General features: G+C 27.4%; 1 long non-coding RNA gene across 4 annotated transcripts; it reads right to left on the bottom strand.

Moving 5' to 3' along the window:
• Positions 1-12,606: 12,606 nt before the first annotated feature.
• LOC138358558 (uncharacterized) lies at positions 12,607-20,130 on the bottom strand. 4 transcript variants are annotated; one of them, XR_011225457.1, is made up of 5 exons: positions 19,636-20,130; positions 19,231-19,319; positions 17,937-18,157; positions 17,636-17,806; positions 12,607-15,504 (listed from the first exon to the last, which is right to left on the bottom strand). It is a non-coding gene; the product is annotated as an uncharacterized lncRNA (long non-coding RNA). The 4 variants fall into 4 exon arrangements; XR_011225459.1 differs by having other exon boundaries at positions 17,932-18,157; positions 19,641-20,130; XR_011225456.1 differs by having other exon boundaries at positions 19,641-20,129.
• Positions 20,131-21,467: the final 1,337 nt, after the last annotated feature.

The raw sequence follows: 21,467 nt of genomic DNA, 5'->3' as shown, positions 1-21,467 counted from the left end.
AGAATATTCTTCAATATTGAAGATTATTCTTTAATAATGGAGAATATTCTTCAATATTGAATAATAATATTGGAGAATATTCTTCAATATTGAAGAATATTCTCCAATATTGAACAATATTCTTCAATATTGAAGAATATTCTCCAATATTGAAGAATATTCTTCAATATTGAAGAATATTCTTCAATATTGAAGAATATTCTCCAATATTGAAGAATATTCTTCAATATTGAAGAATATTCTTCAATATTGAAGAATATTCTTTAATATTGGAGAATATTCTTCAATATTGAAGAATATTCTTCAATATTGGAGAATATTCTTCAATATTGGAGAATACTCTGCAATATTGGAGAATATTCTTCAATATTGAAGAATATTCTTCAATATTGAAGAATATTCTTCAATATTGAAGATTATTCTTTAATAATGGAGAATATTCTTCAATATTGATTAATAATAATATTGAAGAATATTCTTCAATATTATTCTTCAATATTGGAGAATATTCTCCAATATTGAAGAATATTCTCCAATATTGAATAATAATATTGGAGAATATTCTTCAATATTGAAGAATAATATTCTTCAATATTGAAGAATATTCTTCAATATTGAAGAATAATATTGAAGAATATTCTTCAATATTGAAGAATAATATTGAAGAATATTCTTCAATATTGAAGAATATTCTTCAATATTGAAGAATATTCTTCAATATTGAAGAATATTCTTCAATATTATTCTTCAATATTGAAGAATATTCTTCAATATTATTCTTCAATATTGAAGAATATTCTTCAATATTGAAGAATATTCTTCAATATTGAAGAATAATATTGAAGAATATTCTTCAATATTGAAGAATATTCTTCAATATTATTATTCTTCAATATTGAAGAATATTCTTCAATATTATTCTTCAATATTGAAGAATATTCTTCAATATTGAAGAATATTCTTCAATATTGAAGAATATTCTTCAATATTGAAGAATAATATTGAAGAATAATATTGTAGAATATTCTTCAATATTGAAGAATAATATTGAAGAATATTCTTCAATATTATTATTATTGAAGAATAATATTGAAGAATATTCTTCAATATTGAAGAATATTCTTCAATATTGAAGAATATTCTTCAATATTGAAGAATATTCTTCAATATTATTCTTCAATATGGAAGAATATTCTTCAATATTATTCTTCAATAATAATAATATTGAAGAATATTCTTCAATATTATTATTATTGAAGAATAATATTGAAGAATATTCTTCAATATTGAAGAATATTCTTCAATATTGAAGAATATTCTTCAATATTGAAGAATATTCTCCAATATTGAAGAATATTCTCCAATATTATTATTCAATATTGGAGAATATTCTTCAATATTGAATTATATTCTCCAATATTATTATTCAATATTGGAGAATATTCTTTAATATTGGAGAATATTCTCCAATATTATTATTCAATATTGGAGAATATTCTTCAATATTGAAGAATATTCTTCAATATTGGAGAACAATATTGAAGAATAATCTTTAATATTGGAGAATATTCTTCAATATTGAAGAACTTTCTTCAAAAATATTCTTCAATATTGAAGAATATTCTTCAATATTGGAGAATATTCTTTAATATTGAAGAATATTCTTCAATATTGGAGAATATTCTTCAATATTGAAGAATATTCTCCAATATTGAAGAATATTCTCCAATATTATTATTCAATATTGGAGAATATTCTTCAATATTGAAGAATATTCTTTAATATTGGAGAATATTCTTCAATATTGAAGAATATTCTTCAATATTGGAGAATATTCTTCAATATTGGAGAATATTCTTCAATTTTGGAGAATATTCTCCAATATTATTATTCAATATTGGAGAATATTCTTCAATATTGGAGAATATTCTTTAATATTGGAGAATATTCTTCAATATTGGAGAATATTCTCCAATATTGAATAATAATATTTGAGAATATTCTCCAATATTGAAGAATATTGAAGAATATTCTTCAATATTGGAGAATATTCTTCAATATTGAAGAATATTCTCCAATATTGAACAATATTCTTCAATATTGAAGAATATTCTCCAATATTGAAGAATATTCTTCAATATTGAAGAATATTCTTCAATATTGAAGAATATTCTCCAATATTGAATAATAATATTGGAGAATATTCTTCAATATTGAAGAATATTCTCCAATATTGAATAATAATATTGGAGAATATTCTCCAATATTGAAGAATATTCTCCAATATTAAAGAATATTTAATATTGGAGAATATTCTTCAATATTGAAGAATATTCTTCAATATTGGAGAATATTCTCCAATATTATTATTCAATATTGGAGAATATTCTTCAATATTGAAGAATATTCTCCAATATTATTATTCAATATTGGAGAATATTCTTCAATATTGAAGAATATTCTTCAATATTGGAGAATATTCTTCAATATTGGAGAATATTCTGCAATATTGGAGAATATTCTTCAATATTGAAGAATATTCTTCAATATTGAAGAATATTCTTCAATATTGAAGATTATTCTTTAATAATGGAGAATATTCTTCAATATTGAAGAATAATAATATTGAAGAATATTCTTCAATATTATTCTTCAATATTGGAGAATATTCTCCAATATTGGAGAATATTCTTCAATATTGGAGAATATTCTTCAATATTGAAGAATATTCTCCAATATTGAAGAATATTCTCCAATATTGGAGAATATTCTTCAATATTGGAGAATATTCTTCAATATTGAAGAATATTCTCCAATATTGGAGAATATTCTCCAATATTGGAGAATATTCTTCAATATTGGAGAATATTCTTCAATATTGAAGAATATTCTCCAATATTGAAGAATATTCTCCAATATTGAAGAATATTCTCCAATATTGAAGAATATTCTTTAATATTATTCTTCAATAATAATAATATTGAAGAATATTCTTCTTCAATATTGAAGAATATTCTTCAATATTGAAGAATATTCTCCAATATTGAAGAATATTCTTCAATATTGAAGAATATTCTTCAATATTGGAGAATATTCTTCAATATTGAAGAATATTCTCCAATATTGAACAATATTCTTCAATATTGAAGAATATTCTCCAATATTGAAGAATATTCTCCAATATTGAATAATAATATTGGAGAATATTCTTCAATATTGAAGAATATTCTCCAATATTGAAGAATATTCTTCAATATTGAAGAATATTCTTGAAGAAAGTTCTTTAATATTGGAGAATATTCTTCAATATTGAAGATTATTCTTTAATAATGGAGAATATTCTTCAATATTGAAGAATATTCTTCAATATTGAAGATTATTCTTCAATATTGAAGAATATTCTTCAATATTGAAGAATAATATTGAAGAATATTCTTCAATATTGAAGAATATTCTTCAATATTGAAGAATAATATTGAAGAATATTCTTCAATATTATTATTATTGAAGAATAATATTGAAGAATATTCTTCAATATTGAAGAATATTCTTCAATATTGAAGAATATTCTCCAATATTGAAGAATATTCTTCAATATTGGAGAATATTCTTCAATATTATTATTATTGAAGAATAATATTGAAGAATATTCTTCAATATTGAAGAATATTCTTTAATATTGGAGAATATTCTTCAATATTGAAGAATATTCTTCAAAATTGAAGAATATTCTTTAATATTGGAGAATATTCTTCAATATTGAAGAATATTCTCCAATATTGAAGAATATTCTCCAATATTGAAGATTATTCTTCAATATTGAAGAATATTCTTCAATATTGAAGAATATTCTTCAATATTAAAGAATATTCTTCAATATTGAAGAATATTCTCCAATATTGAAGAATATTCTTCAATATTAAAGAATATTCTTCAATATTGAAGAATATTCTCCAATATTGAAGAATATTCTTCAATATTAAAGAATATTCTTCAATATTGAAGAATATTCTTCAATATTGAAGAATAATATTGAAAAATATTCTTCAATATTGAAGAATATTCTTCAATATTGAAGAATATTCTTCAATATTATTATTATTGAAGAATAATATTGAAGAATATTCTTCAATATTGAAGAATGTTCTTTAATATTGAAGAATATTCTCCAATATTATTCTTTAATATTGGAGAATATTCTTCAATATTAAAGAATATTCTCCAATATTGAATAATAATATTGGTGAATATTCTTCAATATTGAAGAATATTCTTCAATATTGAAGAATATTCTCCAATATTGAAGAATATTCTCCAATATTGAATAATAATATTGGTGAATATTCTTCAATATTGAAGAATATTCTTCAATATTGAAGAATATTCTTCAATATTGAATAATATTCTCCAATATTGAAGAATATTCTTCAATATTGAAGAATATTCTCCAATATTGAAGAATATTCTCCAATATTGGAGAATATTCTTCAATATTGAAGAATATTCTCCAATATTGAATAATAATATTGGTGAATATTCTCCAATATTGAAGAATATTCTTCAATATTGAAGAATATTCTTCAATATTGAAGATTATTCTTTAATAATGGAGAATATTCTTCAATATTGAAGAATATTCTTCAATATTGAAGAATATTCACCAATATTATTATTCAATATTGGAGAATATTCTTCAATATTGAAGAATATTCTTCAATATTTAAGAATATTCTTCAATATTGAAGAATATTCTTCAATATTGAAGAATATTCACCAATATTATTATTCAATATTGGAGAATATTATTCAATATTGCAGAATATTCTTCAATTTTGGAGAATATTCTTCAATATTGGAGAATATTCTTCAATATTGGAGAATATTCTTCAATATTGGAGAATATTCTTCAATATTGGAGAATATTCTTCAATATTATTATTATTGAAGATTAATAATGAAGAATATTCTTCAATATTGAAGAATATTCTTCAATATTGAAGAATATTCTTCAATATTGAAGAATATTTTTCAAAATTGAAGAATAATATTCTTCAAAATTGAAGAATATTCTTCAATATTGAAGAATATTCTTAAATATTGAAGAATAATATTCTTCAAAATTGAAGAATATTCTTCAATATTGGTGAATATTCTTCAATATTGAAGAATATTCTCCAATATTGAAGAATATTCTCCAATATTGAAGAATATTCTCCAATATTGAAGAATATTCTCCAATATTGAAGAATATTCTCCAATATTGAAGAATATTCTTCAATATTGGAGAATATTCTTCAATATTGAAGAATATTCACCAATATTATTATTCAATATTGGAGAATATTCTTCAATATTGGAGAATATTCTTCAATTTTGAAGAATATTCTTCAATATTGGAGAATATTCTTCAATATTGGAGAATATTCTTCAATATTGGAGAATATTCTTCAATATTGAAGAATATTCTTCAATATTGAAGAATATTCTTCAATTTTGAAGAATATTATTCCTCAATATTGAAGAATAATATTGAAGAATATTCTTCAATATTGAATACTATTCTCCAATATTGAAGAATATTCTTCAATATTGAAGAATATTCTCCAATATTGAAGAATATTCTCCAATATTGAAGATTATTCTTCAATATTGAAGAATATTCTTCAATATTGAAGAATATTCTTCAATATTAAAGAATATTCTTCAATATTGACGAATATTCTCCAATATTGAAGAATATTCTTCAATATTGAAGAATATTCTTCAATATTGAAGAATAATATTGAACAATATTCTTCAATATTGAAGAATATTCTTCAATATTGAAGAATATTCTTCAATAATATTCTTCAATATTGAAGAATATTCTTCAATATTATTCTTCAATATTGAAGAATAATCTTCAATATTGAAGAATATTCTTCAATATTGAAGAATATTCTTCAATATTGAAGAATAATCTTCAATATTGGAGAATATTCTTCAATATTGAAGAATATTCTTCAATATTATTCTTCAATATTGAAGAATAATATTCTTCAAAATTGAAGAATATTCTTGAATATTGAAGAATATTCTTCAATATTGGAGAATATTCTTTAATATTGGAGAATATTCTTTAATATTGAAGAATATTCTTTAATATTGGAGAATATTCGTCAATATTGAAGAATATTCTCCAATATTAAAGAAAATTCTTCAATATTGAAGAATATTCTTCAATATTAAAGAATATTCTTCAATATTGAAGAATATTCTTCAATATTATTCTTCAATATTGAAGAATATTCTTCAATATTGGAGAATATTCTTTAATATTGGAGAATATTCTTTAATATTGGAGAATATTCTTCAATATTGGAGAATATTCTTCAATATTGAAGAATATTCTTCAATATTGAAGAATATTCTTCAATATTATTCTTCAATATTGAAGAATATTCTTCAATATTGGAGAATAATCTTCAATATTGAAGAATATTCACCAATATTATTATTCAATATTGGAGAATATTATTCAATATTGGAGAATATTCTTCAATATTGGAGAATATTCTTCAATATTGAAGAATATTCTTCAATATTGGAGAATATTCTTCAATATTGAAGAATATTCTTCAATATTGAAGAATATTCACCAATATTATTATTCAATATTGGAGAATATTCTTCAATATTGAAGAATATTCTTCAATATTGAAGAATATTCTTCAATATTGAAGAATATTCACCAATATTATTATTCAATATTGGAGAATATTATTCAATATTGGAGAATATTCTTCAATATTGGAGAATATTCTTCAATATTGGAGAATATTCTTCAATATTGGAGAATATTCTTCAATATTATTATTATTGAAGATTAATAATGAAGAATATTCTTCAATATTGAAGAATATTCTTCAATATTGAAGAATATTCTTCAATATTGAAGAATATTTTTCAAAATTGAAGAATAATATTCTTCAAAATTGAATAATATTCTTCAAAATTGAAGAATATTCTTCAATATTGAAGAATATTCTTCAATATTGAAGAATATTCTTCAATATTGAAGAATATTCTCCAATATTGAAGAATATTCTCCAATATTGAAGAATATTCTCCAATATTGAAGAATATTCTCCAATATTGAAGAATATTCTCCAATATTGAAGAATATTCTCCAATATTGAAGAATATTCTTCAATATTGGAGAATATTCTTCAATATTGAAGAATATTCTCCAATATTGAATAATAATATTGGTGAATATTCTTCAATATTGAAGAATATTCTCCAATATTGAAGAATATTCTCCAATATTGAAGAATATTCTTCAATATTGAAGAATATTCTCCATTATTAAAGAATAATCTTCAATATTGAAGAATATTCTCCAATATTAAAGAACTTTCTTCAAGAATATTCTTCAATATTGAAGAATATTCTTCAATATTGGAGAATATTCACCAATATTATTATTCAATATTGAAGAATATTCTCCAATATTGAAGAATATTCTCCAATATTGAAGAATATTCTTCAATATTGAAGAATATTCTCCATTATTAAAGAATAATCTTCAATATTGAAGAATATTCTCCAATATTAAAGAACTTTCTTCAAGAATATTCTTCAATATTGAAGAATATTCTCCAATATTGAATAATAATATTGGTGAATATTCTTCAATATTGAAGAATATTCTCCAATATTGAAGAATATTCTTCAATATTGAAGAATAAATATTGAATAATATTCTTCAATATTGAAGAATATTCTTCAATAATATTCTTCAATATTTAAGAATATTCTTCAATATTATTCTTCAATATTGAAGAATAATCTTCAATATTGAAGAATATTCTTCAATATTGAAGAATAATATTCTTCAATATTGAAGAATAATCTTCAATATTGGAGAATATTCTTCAATATTGAAGAATATTCTTCAATATTGAAGAATAATATTCTTCAAAATTGAAGAATATTCTTCAATATTGAAGAATATTCTTCAATATTGGAGAATATTCTTTAATATTGGAGAATATTCTTTAATATTGAAGAATATTCTTTAATATTGGAGAATATTCGTCAATATTGAAGAATATTCTCCAATATTAAAGAAAATTCTTCAATATTGAAGAATATTCTCCAATATTGAATAATAATATTGGAGAATATTCTTCAATATTGAAGAATATTCTCCAATATTGAATAATAATATTGGAGAATATTCTTCAATATTGGAGAATAGTCTTCAATATTGAAGAATATTCTCCAATATTGAAGAATATTCTTCAATATTGAAGAATATTCTTCAATATTATTCTTCAATATTGAAGAATATTCTTCAATATTGTAGAATATTCTTCATTATTAATCTTCAATAATAATAATATTGAAGAATATTCTCCAATATTGAAGAATATTCTCCAATATTGGAGAATATTCTTTAATATTGGAGAATATTCTTCAATATTGAAGAATATTCTCCAATATTAAAGGAAATTCTTCAATATTGAAGAATATTCTTCAATATTAAAGAATATTCTTCAATATTGAAGAATATTCTTCAATATTATTCTTCAATATTGAAGAATATTCTTCAATATTGGAGAATATTCTTTAATATTGGAGAATATTCTTTAATATTGAAGAATATTCTTTAATATTGGAGAATATTCTTCAATATTCAAGAATATTCTCCAATATTAAAGAAAATTCTTCAATATTGAAGAATATTCTTCAATATTGAAGAATATTCTCCAATATTGAAGAATATTCTTCAATATTAAAGAATATTCTTCAATATTGAAGAATATTCTTCAATATTGGAGAATATTCTTCAATATTATTCTTCAATATTGAAGAATATTCTTCAATATTGAAGAATATTCTTCAATATTGAAGAATAATATTGAAGAAAATTCTTCAATATTATTATTATTGAAGAATATTCTTCAATATTGAAGAATATTCTTCAATATTGAAGAATAATATTGAAGAATATTCTTCAATATTGGAGAATATTCTTCAATATTGAAGAATATTCTCCAATATTGAAGATTATTCTTCAATATTGAAGAATATTCTTCAATATTGAAGAATATTCTTCAATATTGAAGAATATTCTTCAATATTGAAGAATATTCTTCAATATTGAAGAATATTCTTCAATATTGAAGAATATTCTCCAATATTATTATTCAATATTGGAGAATATTCTTCAATATTGAAGAATATTCTTTAATATTGGAGAATATTCTTTAATATTGGAGAATATTCTTTAATATTGAAGAATATTCTTCAATATTGAAGAATATTCTCCAATATTATTATTCAATATTGGAGAATATTCTTCAATATTGGAGAATATTCTTCAATATTGAAGAATATTCACCAATATTATTATTCAATATTGGAGAATATTCTTCAATATTGAAGAATATTCTCCAATATTAAAGAATATTCTTCAATATTGAATAATATTCTCAAATATTGAAGAATATTCTCCAATATTGAAGAATATTCTCCAATATTGAAGAATATTCTCCAATATTGAAGAATATTCTCCAATATTGAAGAATATTCTCCAATATTGAAGAATATTCTCCAATATTGAAGAATATTCTCCAATATTGAAGAATATTCTCCAATATTGAAGAATATTCTCCAATATTGAAGAATATTCTCCAATATTGAAGAATATTCTCCAATATTGAATAATAATATTGGAGAATATTCTTCAATATTGAAGAATATTCTTCAATATTAAAGAATATTCTTCAATATTGAAGAATATTCTCCAATATTGAATAATAATATTCTTCAATATTATTCTTCAATAAAAATATATGAAGAATAATCTTCAATATTGGAGAATATTCTTCAATATTGAAGAATATTCTCCAATATTGAAGAATATTCTTCAATATTATTCTTCAATATTGAAGAATATTCTTCAATATTGAAGAATATTCTTCAATATTGAAGAATAATATTGAAGAATATTCTTCAATATTATTCTTCATAATATTGAAGAATATTCTTCAATATTGGAGAATATTCTTCAATATTATTCTTCAATATTGAAGAATATTCTTCAATATTGAAGAATATTCTTCAATATTGAAGAATAATCTTCAATATTATTATTATTGAAGAATAATATTGAAGAATATTCTTCAATATTGAAGAATATTCTTCAATATTGAAGATTAATATTGAAGAATATTCTTCAATATTGGAGAATATTCTTCAATATTGAAGAATATTCTCCAATATTGAAGATTATTCTTCAATATTGAAGATTATTCTTCAATATTGAAGAATATTCTCCAATATTGAAGAATATTCTTCAATATTGAAGAATATTCTCCAATATTGAAGAATATTCTCCAATATTGAAGAATATTCTTCAATATTGGAGAATATTCTCCAATATTGAAGAATATTCTCCAATATTGAAGATTATTCTTCAATATTGGAGAATATTCTTCAATATTGAACAATATTCTCCAATATTGAAGATTATTCTTCAATATTGAAGATTATTCTTCAATATTGAAGAATATTCTCCAATATTGAAGAATATTCTTCAATATTGAAGAATATTCTCCAATATTGAAGAATATTCTCCAATATTGAAGAATATTCTTCAATATTGGAGAATATTCTCCAATATTGAAGAATATTCTCCAATATTGGAGAATATTCTTCAATATTGGAGAATATTCTTCAATATTGAAGAATATTCACCAATATTATTATTCAATATTGGAGAATATTCTTCAATATTGGAGAATATTCTTCAATATTGAAGAATATTCACCAATATTATTATTCAATATTGGAGAATATTCTTCAATATTGAAGAATATTCTCCAATATTAAAGAATATTCTTCAATATTGAATAATATTCTCAAATATTGAAGAATATTCTCCAATATTGAAGAATATTCTCCAATATTGAAGAATATTCTCCAATATTGAAGAATATTCTCCAATATTGAAGAATATTCTCCAATATTGAAGAATATTCTCCAATATTGAAGAATATTCTCCAATATTGAAGAATATTCTCCAATATTGAAGAATATTCTCCAATATTGAAGAATATTCTCCAATATTGAAGAATATTCTCCAATATTGAAGAATATTCTCCAATATTGAAGAATATTCTCCAATATTGAATAATAATATTGGAGAATATTCTTCAATATTGAAGAATATTCTTCAATATTAAAGAATATTCTTCAATATTGAAGAATATTCTCCAATATTGAATAATAATATTCTTCAATATTATTCTTCAATAAAAATATATGAAGAATAATCTTCAATATTGGAGAATATTCTTCAATATTGAAGAATATTCTCCAATATTGAAGAATATTCTTCAATATTATTCTTCAATATTGAAGAATATTCTTCAATATTGAAGAATATTCTTCAATATTATTCTTCAATAATAATAATATTGAAGAATATTCTTCAATATTGAAGAATAATATTGAAGAATATTCTCCAATATTGAAGAATATTCTTCAATATTATTCTTCATAATATTGAAGAATATTCTTCAATATTGGAGAATATTCTTCAATATTATTCTTCAATATTGAAGAATATTCTTCAATATTGAAGAATATTCTTCAATATTGAAGAATAATCTTCATTATTATTATTGAAGAATAATATTGAAGAATATTCTTCAATATTGAAGAATATTCTTCAATATTGAAGAATATTCTTCAATATTGAAGAATATTCTTCAATATTGAAGATTAATATTGAAGAATATTCTTCAATATTGGAGAATATTCTTCAATATTGAAGAATATTCTCCAATATTGAAGAATATTCTCCAATATTGAAGATTATTCTTCAATATTGGAGAATATTCTTCAATATTGAAGAATATTCTCCAATATTGGAGAATATTCTCCAATATTGAAGAATATTCTCCAATATTGAAGATTATTCTTCAATATTGGAGAATATTCTTCAATATTGAAGAATATTCTCCAATATTGAAGATTATTCTTCAATATTGAAGATTATTCTCCAATATTGAAGAATATTCTTCAATATTGAAGAATATTCTTCAATATTGAAGAATATTCTCCAATATTGAAGAATATTCTCCAATATTGAAGAATATTCTTCAATATTGGAGAATATTCTCCAATATTGAAGAATATTCTCCAATATTGAAGATTATTCTTCAATATTGGAGAATATTCTTCAATATTGACGATTATTCTTCATAACTCAATATACCTAAATATTCTTCATTATTATTCCTCCAAACTATATTTCTTATTACTATGAAGAATGAAATTAAGAGTATTATTCAATGTTTAATATTAAAATAGTGTTGAAAATGATTTTTTGTCTATCATATTTAATGTTTATTATTAGAGTTTACAAATGGAGGTATCTTTTTCGGAAAACAACCTCATCAACGTCTTCAATGATAGGTTTGTGGAAAATGAAAACCATTCAATTTCCATCAAAGCACGTTTATATATAATACACTATATACATACGTACATATCACCGGAAACTAAGACATAACACAACAGGTTGTTAACAAAAATATACACAAAACAACCTTCAATTCAATTGTATTTATTATTCTCTCAATAAACGTATCTCAAAGGAATACAGTAGTTTAGGGTATTTCTACTCCCCCTCTACTTGCACAACCTCAAGGGGGGGGGTGGGGGTGGCGCCGCACACATTCAGTGACTACAAATACACAATACAACAATCCTGTTTAATATAGTAGGCACAGCATATAAATGTTAAACTCTTGCCCCACATTTCTTCTAGCTCCGAGGTACAGTGTATCATAATGATATCACACATCAAAACAATTTGAACTGGTACACTACTTATTGATAACTATACAAACTTACATACTGTTGGGTCAAGTTATTTATTAACCTTCAAGTATGTTATTTCAGACAATTTCACTAAATAATAGTCAACTACTCACTAGTACCTTAGGAAATTTCTACCCCTTCAAGCCGCACAATTTCACTCGGTACAAATACAACAATCCAATTTAACAATTCACGTTAATATACTCTTACATACTACTATATTAGTGTACATCAACCACACTCAATTTAAACACATTAACGCTTAAACATAATATTCTCCTCGAACCTACCCCTTAAGGGTACTGCTGAAATTAGTTTCTAAGACGAGGGGGACATTTCCGGAAGCTAACTCGGCAAGTGTCATTAATGGATAAAGCAAGGCTGATACCCTGTGGGGAGAACTCTGACACGGAACACTGCCACAGGGCAAAGGAGTGACTAGAGGGGAAAGGAAGAGAAAACCATCTTCCAGGAAACTAGTCGCTAGCGAACTAAGGTAACTACCAACCAGACCACAACTTTACCGGGAAAAACACACAAAAAAACAAAATTCAATAAAGGTTGGTGGGGGGGGGGGGGGAGGAACAGTTACCGTATCTGAGTCAAGCCCACAAGTTATTCCAGGGGGAAGGATCTAGCAAGCAATAATTCATTTCCAACTATTCCAATAAATTAATAATATAAAACAACCAAACAATGATTTTTATGACCACTATGTATATATTATCAAATCAATATACAAATCAAACTATATTTCAAATATAATAAACACGTCTTAACGCCCAACATGCTTGCGTCCGGATTGACAAATTATAAGGATGGTAACTGAGTCCGTTACAGTCATCTCCAGTGTATGTTGCCCTCCGAAACATGTTACAGCTCAATAGTAACCCTAACAAACTGCCTTAAGAGCCGTGAATCAGTTTAGTGTCAATGAGCATCTGCGAGCACCAGTAACACAGCTTTAAGATCTCGGGATCTGAGGCAAAGTGAAATGGACACCAGGAACGCTACGGATCCGTATTTGTAACACGTATCCATAAAGCCGACGCCTGCAAGGCCGCATATTTATATGACCATTATCAATATAATACCTGAATAACATCGCCGGCTTAACTATCACACTAACAACGTTGGCTGCAGAGCACGCTTACAACAAACTACGTTTCATTTCCTTCACGCACCCTATGTATCCAAAACATTGACATCCTACCATAGCATACCTTTCCTATCAATATACATCTTCCATATTTTTACTATATTTCCTTCTTTTTATGCTATTTCGGTATATATAGTTTTACTTTCACCTATGTATTTATGCTTTTATATATATCTATACCTATCATATATAAACACATTATCAAAGTTACTATATTTACACTACTATTAACATATAACCTACGTCCATATATTTCTCCTAAAATCATTCCTCCATATTAATCTCTTTCACTACCTGTCATAATTACATTTCAAAACTATAATACACATTTACATCAGTTCAATCTCATCATTGGCAATTTACACACACACCTTTAAAACATTAACTTTTCAACATCAATTTCCTATAATCAACTATCATTTCTGCCTTTCATTACAAATTATTTTAACATTCTATAAAATTCCTAATTTCACATTTATTTTACTTTATATACATTACCATACATTCCTCTTACATGATCATTTTCTATTCTACATATCCTCAATCTACATTTTCACACTACATATCCTCAATCTACATTTTCACACTATCAACTCAACCCCTCCTGCTTAAATACCACACAAACGGCTCAAACACTTCATCCTGGACGTAATGTCAACAAAACTCACATGACATCAAACATACAAACTCAACATAATAAAATACAAACAACACAACTCTACACTAATCAAACAACCTCCATAACAATAACCAACGTAAAAACAACAATTAACACCCACAACATCCATCTCGACTTTCACACTCACACATAATGCCTAAAAACAACCCCCCACATAGGCAATCTCCATACACAGCAAAAACTGCTACTTTTTCTTCTCAGTACCTAAAACATTCGTCTCTTTACAACTTTCATAATTACGTCATTTAAACACTGTTCTTAATCAATTATTATTATTTTACTTTACATTCAATTATAACCATCAAACAATTCATTCATTTTATAATGTATACATTTACGTCATTTAATACACTAATTATTAACTCCCACAACATATTTACTATACACCTTCCATAACATTCTCTTCACACATTTTCAACAACTTCACCCAACATTTCTTTCAAAACAAACATTGTGCACACTCTTTCAACATATAATACTTAACTTCATTAAACAGTCTACTAAATATTATACCAAAATATCACTACATTATCATCTCTCCTTAACACTTTCCCCTTACACGTAACAAATGATATTTAAACAACAGTTTCGATTCCAATCCATCTTCATTACTCGATTATTTTTGGTCACAATTATATACGCCTTTCTCTTCATATGCGTCGCATCATCCTTGTCTTCAACAATATTATTTCTTGCACATCACACTCTCCTTCAGTTCGACGTCACACTCCGCTGGCCTGCGGTCCCTCTACCAATCAACCACCATTATTACCATCTTCTCGCAAATCTAGAACATAATATGGGTATAGATTATTATTACACTTACCACTAACTTTCTATCTTACCATACTAACACACCCCCCCAAACATTTAAATTAACTATTCCCATTTATTAATATACCATTCTTCAACCTATATACTATAATACATCACTTATCATTCATATCTATTCACTATACAATTCTTTATAACATTTAGAAATCATAACACTTTGTAGTATTTTACTTTTAAAGAGAACATTCTCATTCAACATATATTTTATTATTTACCTATCGTTTCTATCACTTATATTCCCTACAATGCATATTTCATTTACTTATCACCACTACCTACAACTATGTATTCATTAATCATCTACTTCAACTACTTACTAATCATTCACCACACATCTACTGTCCTCTATGATCACACTAACGACCCGCCTTCTACGGCACTTCACCCACCCCTCAATTTCTGTCTATTTCTTTTTTATATACTATTAACAATTACATTCCCACACAACATTCATTCTATATCAACGACTCTGCACTACAACAAACTCAATACATCATTCTTTGGTACCTTCTATGCAACAAACTGCAACTTCTACATTCAACACTTGCACCTCTCTCCCTTAACTACCTACAAACGATGTTATCCACGTCTAAGCTACTCAAGCCTTTCACCTGCCGATTTTCATTATACCATTATTAACATTCATATACTACACATTTCCATTATCAACATTAGTAGTTCTAATACACAAACACTCTTCGAAAACTAGACGGTCCCCAACACCACTATCAACAATTTTCAACACGCCCAAACTCTCACCCTATCGACAATTATTCACTACTCTGAACTTTCCAAAAACACACATTTTTGCCCTAAATGAAACCATACAACCCTAACGATTTTACGAAACTATCATTTCTGTACATTTTACACACCTTAATGACTCGCATTTTAACGCTACTTGCTTTTCATTAAAACCACTCGACATGACCAATAACACCACTGTAGTAGTGCTCCAACTGCCAATTTTATTTAACCACAATATCAACATAACACCATCCAACAACAAATCCGTTATTCCACAACCCACACAATTATTGCATGCCCAAAATCTACTCCATCATTGAACAATGTTTCACTTAACCTATTTCCAACTCAATCACGTCAAACACTGCCTATCGTCATAAAGTCAATTTCATTAACTACAACTCTACAGTGACTGCCGCTTCAATATACACGACTCCCTTAAGCCAGGTACACTTGCCTTTCTGGCTACGTTAGTAATCATAAACTACTTAATTTAACACCTATGTAACCTACGCTTCAACACTAACTCCTTCAACTATGAGCTTTTCGCGCTCTTAACATTACGACTCATCCCCTATTTTCAGTTTCACAGTAACTTTATTAATCCCTACTTTGTCTTATTGCAACAATTTCTCACTCAAACATGACTCACTAAATGACATGTTCTATTATTAAACCATTTCCTAACTGTGTCAACGATCACGTTATATCAACAAAAATACAACACTAAAACACCATCTATTTCCACTTCACTAATACATTTCTCACAATATAAACTCATTTCCGGTCACATTTAACTTACCCTAACTACTCTCCGCCGCCTCAACGTGAAAATCAAACCCCAAACAACATATTTCACTCACATTTACTATGTAGTAAACGGCAAATACCTTAAACCTATCAACACAACAAGTCACCCAAACACCTCACACACTACCAAGTCTTGACGATAACTGAACTGCCAGCGTCTCCCTCTGGTCATCCACACAGCCCAGGGGTCATGACAATAGGCACGATATTACCTCAAACAAGGCAAAACTTTATGCTACAAATACCATTCATCCCTATACCATAACTTTAATGACAACGTGTACTTTGTTTCAGTAAACTATTTTATTGTAACTGCTCATTTCAATTCACATTTTTAAAATCTTACATCAAACCTGCATATGCAACGGCTTTTGGACCTCTTACACCATCAGAGGGGGGGAACCCACACCTAATATTTACTATGGTTCTCAACATTTCACTTTACATGATTCAACATCTATTTACAACTTAACCAAGCTACCATTCAAATATTACCAGCCGTAACTACGTATTTAATAACTACTTGCCTTAACATTTTCTTCTATCATGTCAAACTCAAGTAGCACATCTACCTCAACCCGCACATCTCCCACCAGCGTCTGCTCGGCTCCCACCGGTCGGACTCAAATCAGTCCAACACTGGTCCCATCACAACGTTTCTCTCCTCCACATTCTACTCATTTCACCAAACCCGTCACCTTAAAACAATTGCCACATTCAATAATAACCATGCAATTTCTAAAAGACATTTCACTACATACTTCATATTTATATTTTAGTACTCATTATGGGTCACGACTAAAATATCGACGTTTATATATACCTTACCTTGAGGTCCTTCCGGCCCTTAGCGTTCCCCCGGCCCGCTCGTCCACCAAGCCTTCTGGTTGCCGGACTCGTCAACCACGCTCTTGGACGCGGCTCCTCGCAGCCTCACCTATCAGTCACAGCCTGCTTCATCAGGTATCCTTGCCACGTGCTTATCCAATTCTCTCTTCAACACAGTCAAGGCTCGTCCACTTATGCATCCAACAGGCTATATACGCCACCTGTAATAGATTTTTTACCTTTAAAGTACCAAAGTGCCCATTCCATGATTGCCGGGAGGGGGAAATTGCTGTTGGCTATCCAACCGCACTATCAACACATTTTAAAGACACGGCCCGCGCGATTTCTAAGCCCAAACACTATCGACACTTATTCACTAGACTTAAGCACTTTCAAGAACCAACTGCATCCTCAAGCAAAAATAATTTGTCTACATCAAAAAATGCTAAATGACACTTTAAGGCTATAGTGTTTTCAATTAAAACACTCGCGATGATACCCGATATGGGCTGTAGTAGTGGTAAAACTGCCAATGGGGTATTTAACCACCCGTCAACCTCACAATACCCGCCAACTCCGCTATTCAAAAACAACAAGACACTTATCTATTCCATGCCGCAAATCTACTCCCTTTGTCTTCAAAAGAAATGTAACATCTAATTGCGACTAAATACCCTACACCACGGCCTATCCTCATCACGTACATTTTCTTACATTGTACTTATACAGTGGGTCACGATTAAATATACACTACTGCCTTACTGTTGGCACTAGGGCAAGTATAGCGTAAGTCGTAAAGTAGTTAATAAACTATTATGTCAGGTACGATTCAACACTTAAAGGACGTTATGAGCCTTTAAAATTCTTTATATGCCATCTTATATTGCCTACTCATCCTGTCTATTCAATTTACCGTTTACGAGTCTTATTACTCAATACTTTCTTATTGTACCCACTTCTCCCTGCAACATGGAACACTCGCTAAATATTTACACCTTAACCATTTTAACCTCATCGTTGACAAACTTAATACAACTTTTCCTTTTTAAACAAACGGACGCTTTCAATTTATAATTCATTATCATTTCACAAACTCAACATTAACCCCTGCCAGACTACCTTCCTCTCAACTTCAACACTATTCAATTTCACTATCATAACTACTCTCGGCCCCCTAATACGATATTCAAACCAGACATTAACACTCCTTTACTCTAGTAACGTTACCGAACTTACAACCTATCCCCACCCACCTATCTACGACAATTAGACCAAACACCATTCAGACACTTACTGCAAACTCTTCTTCACTAACACTTAAGTTGACGCGTCTCGCTGTGCTCTTCCACAGCCAAGGGGTCCCACAAATCTATCCGGTATTACCTGCAACAAGCCAACAGTTATTGCATCCTACCAATATAAATCATGCAATCATCCGTATACCATACCTTTCAAACTTCTTACCATAAACTATTTTCTCGGATGTACCTCATTTCAAATGCAACTCTTCAACCCATCTAACCTCAATAGTCAACTGGTGTGACAGCTCTTATCTGTGGGTTGCCGCCCCCCGCGCCAGATACTATTAACCACTTCAATCTCATTACATACAAAACTATGTGATCCTCCAATAACTAAGTACGGTTTCGTAATAAAATATTACAATGCCTAACAAAATAACTAATAAACAACTACTTGCCTTACCACATATGATCCAGCTATCAGTAGCACATCTTCCTAACCAAACCATCTGCCACCAGCTTCTGCTCGGCTGCCAGAGCTCTCACGTAAATCATCATCGCTCCACCACTGCTCACATCACAACGTTAGTCTCCAACATTCATACATCACCACTAGGCCAATTTCATGCGAGGCATCATATTACCACCATTACCTCATTCACTAACAATACACCTGAAAATAATTTTCATTCAGTATGTAATTAACATTTAATATTTCAGGACTAAAATATCTGCGTATACTCCCTCAAGAGGGTATATACGGCAGATTTTAATGTTTTTCGACCCTATGTATTCGCGTTTTGACGGTGTACAAATTCGGTGTAAGCTAGGGGTCTGTCAGCCCTAGCGACCCCAAAAGGGTAACGGGGTACCAGCTCAGAGTAACAACACGCCCTAACACTAACTTGTACACCAGTACTTTGCGAATACCAGGGTCAAAATAACGTTCCGTTGCTCCTCGCCGCGCAGGTCGACTCAACAGCCAATCACGTTCCGATTTTTCACTTGACGTCACATTCTCGCACGCTGTACTCTCATTGGTCGGCTCCTCCTAATTGCATACTCCAGTAATTCATCCACATTATTTACTGACACTTAAATATGTATACCCATTGTATGAGAAACATACATATACCTAATGTATGTGAAACAATCTTTTACATTACATTCACAATTGATGACTTTCCATTAATTATTACTAAATAAGTACTATTATAATTATTAAATATTAACAATACTTATTCAAGCTGTAAGTACAGAACAACACAGTACATTATAGCACATTAAACTTAAGTAGCCTAATATACATTGCACTACTATACATTGTACTAGTCTCCAGTACACTACTATACATTACAGTACACTAACATACGATGCGCAACAGCAAAGGGCTCAGTACTCTACAGTACAATACACAACAGTACAGTACCGTATACTACACTACACTACAGTCAAGTGCAGTACAGTACACTACAAGCTACAGTACCATAAACTACACTACACTAGAGTAAAGGGTACAGCACCTTACCCACCAATAACGTACAGTACACTCAAGAGTACAGTACATTCTTTTCTGGTACAGGGTACACTACACTTAAATATAATACACTACAGTACTGTACACTACAATACAGTACGATATACTACTGTACACGATACATTACAGTGCAATACAGTTCACTACAATACACTACACTATAATACTGTACAGAACACCTCACTACAGGGTACACTACAGTACAATACAATATAATCAACTAACGTAAACTACACTACATTACAGTATAATTTTTTTACGTACACTACAGTGCACGGCACAGTACAGGCTACAGTCAAATACAGTACACTATACTACACTACTCTACTGAACAATCCAGTACACTACACTACATTATTGCATAGTATATATGTATTCTTCAATATTGAAGAATATTCTCCAATATTAAAGAATATTCTTCAATATTGAAGATTATTCTTCAATATTGGAGAATATTCTTCAATATTGGAGAATATTCTTCAATATTGAAGAATATTCTTTAATATTGGAGAATATTCTTCAATATTGAAGAATATTCTTCAATATTGGAGAATATTCTTCAATATTGGAGAATATTCTCCAATATTGAAGAATATTCTCCAATATTGAAGAATATTCTCCAATATTATTATTCAATATTGGAGAATATTCTTCAATATTGAAGAATATTCTTTAATATTGGAGAATATTCTTCAATATTGAAGAATATTCTTCAATATTGGAGAATATTCATCAATATTGAAGAATATTCTT

The sequence above is a fragment of the Procambarus clarkii genome, chromosome 84, assembly GCF_040958095.1.
Source record: "Procambarus clarkii isolate CNS0578487 chromosome 84, FALCON_Pclarkii_2.0, whole genome shotgun sequence".
Classification (NCBI taxonomy): Eukaryota; Metazoa; Arthropoda; class Malacostraca; order Decapoda; family Cambaridae; genus Procambarus; species Procambarus clarkii.
Note: the sequence above shows the minus strand (reverse complement) of the source record. Positions and strands in the feature narration are given on the sequence as shown.